General features: G+C 55.8%; 1 pseudogene; it reads right to left on the bottom strand.

The window, feature by feature from the left end:
• LOC149373014 (large subunit ribosomal RNA) overlaps window positions 1–2,500 on the bottom strand; it is a 7,775-nt pseudogene that overhangs the window by 2,951 nt on the left and 2,324 nt on the right.

Genomic DNA, 2,500 nt, shown 5'->3' on the forward strand with positions numbered 1-2,500 from the left:
GCGAAGGCCATGGCTCTGGTGGTTTTGCCGGCGAAGGTGGAGCCACATTCATGTGGTAGAGATCTTAGTAGATGATCCACCACGATGTTGAAGAGTACGGGAGATAGGGGATCGCCTTGTTTAACCCCCCTCGTGACTCTAAGTGGCTCTGATGACCATCCTTCGCCTGACAGCATTGTAGTAGCATTGTTGTAGAAGTGGCGGAGGTACTCGATGAGTGAAGATGGTAGTCCTGCCGTTTCCGCCGCAGTCATGAGTGCGGTATGCTCAATGCTGTCAAAGGCCTTCGCCAGATCGAGTGTGGCCAGGAACGTCGACTTGTGCTCGGTGAATCTTGAGCGCAGGAGGGCATCAAGGAGTGTGGTGTTGTCTCTGCAGCCATCAATGCCCGCACGAAAGGCCCTTTGCTGATCGTCCAGGCCGACTAGTCTGTCAATCCTTTGTGCCAAGATCTTGTGAAGCACCCTGCAGAAGACCGACGTGACCGAGATTGGACGGAAATCTCCAGGTTCGGAAGCTCCGTCCTTCTTGGGGATGAAGATGGTCCTTGAGCAGGCCAGGTGTGATGGCATGATCTTAGACCATAGAATCAGATTGTACACCCGAGTGAGAACCGATGCTGGTATGGCTCTAAACTGACGAGCAGTCAGTCCATCTGGGCCAGGAGCGACGGCGAGCGATGGACTTGCTTCTTTAACATCACTCGGGGTAACTGGAGCCATGATGTCAACCTGAACTGGGCGAGTCTCACACTTTGGCTTGGCGTTGGTAACCGGTTGTGTAAAGACTGTTGTCCAGTAAGGCTCCATCCGGGCCCGCTCTGGCTGCCGGGCATTCTCGACGCTCCCAAGGATGGCATTGATGCACCTGCTTCGATTGGTCCTCCAGTGCCTCTGGGTTGCAGCATAGTCCCTTCTTCGTTTTTGCCTGTTGGTAAGCATAGCAGGTGGTGGTGCAGTGCGAGCTGCTCTGGTCGTGTGTGGTCTTGGAAGGATGTCCTTGAGATACAGGAACAATCTCTCAGCGATGGTTCTGTCGGAGGCACCGTTGGAAGCGGAGCGAACGATCTCGTCAAGCCTCTCCGATTGGTAGCCTGTGTCTGGTGGCATCTCTGGGAGGGATCCCAGATACTCAATCAGAGGATGAGGAGAAGGCGTAGCAGGCGGAGTGGTAGTATCCCCTGCTGCTTGTTGGTCGTCGCCTGAGTCTTCCTCCTCAAGCTGCGGGTTGTCGTGTTGTTCAGCGATGTATTGCTGAACCAATGTCTTATAGTCCCGGGGGCGTCGATGTCCCTTGATGGATTCGATGGTTCGGTGTGGAAAGGACTCGTGGAGGGCCTGGTTCACGAAGCGCACACCTTGGATGGTTAGCTCCGCCTCCCGGCGGGCCAGAAGAGATGTTTCCTCCATGGTCCATCCAGTGCGCTTGTTGGATGCAATCCGCTCGTCATACCAGGTCTTGTGGGCCCTTCGATGGTGCTGCCCTCTGCCGTTGGTTGTTGGAAAGGTCCTCTCGCACCCTGGATACTCGCACTGGTAGGGGCCCTCGTTACCGGCCGCTGGCTGCTGGTTTGTCGTTGGTATGACCCTGTCTGTGGACGGGCCATTATCATCCGAGGCTTGGCTTCTAGTAGTTGGGCCAACTTGAAACGACCGGAGGGGCTGGCAACCCCAGGGTCGTGTAGGCGCCGAGACTCTTGTGATACAGGAGTATCTGCGAGCAACCCCCAGATGGGGTAAGAGTCACGGCTTGCCATGAGAAGGGGTCACTCAAGGCTTGCTCGCATTTTCTTTCCAACCCCCAACTTTGAGGGCGCAGGAAAATTCGAATTCACCCCCGAATGAATTCGGGTGAAAACTCTCCTCATTCCTGCAACCCCCTCTGTCAGGAGAAAGTCAGAAAAAACCGTGGCCAATCGGGGATTCGAACCCCCATCCATCAAGTCCGGAGGCACGCACCTTACCTCTTGACCACGGAACCCCTTAAGAGAGTCATAGTTACTCCCGCCGTTTACCCGCGCTTGCTTGAATTTCTTCACGTTGACATTCAGAGCACTGGGCAGAAATCACATTGCGTCATCACCCGCGAGGGCCATCGCAATGCTTTGTTTTAATTAGACAGTCGGATTCCCCTGGTCCGTGCCAGTTCTGAGCTGAGCGTTAAATGGCGGCCGAAGAGAACGAACGCAACGGCGGAACCGTCACGTAAGCCTCGCAGCAAGGAAGATCCGCGGGAGGCCAAGGCACGGTACCGAGCTCGGTCGCCCTCCGCGACAAATTTACGACGCGCACACCGCGAACGCGATGCACGCGCGCAAACCGCCGCAAAGTTGAACCTCGCCCAGGCCCGGCACGTCAGCCGCACCCGCTTCCCGACCAAGCCCGACACGCCCCGCTCCTCAGAGCCAATCCTTATTCCGAAGTTACGGATCCAATTTGCCGACTTCCCTTACCTACATTATTTTATCGACTAGAGGCTCTTTACCTTGGAGACCTGCTGC

The sequence above is a fragment of the Copidosoma floridanum genome, unplaced genomic scaffold, assembly GCF_036245765.1.
Source record: "Copidosoma floridanum isolate Cflo_tuat_1 unplaced genomic scaffold, Cflo_Japanese_pri ptg000065l, whole genome shotgun sequence".
Taxonomy (NCBI): domain Eukaryota; kingdom Metazoa; phylum Arthropoda; class Insecta; order Hymenoptera; family Encyrtidae; genus Copidosoma; species Copidosoma floridanum.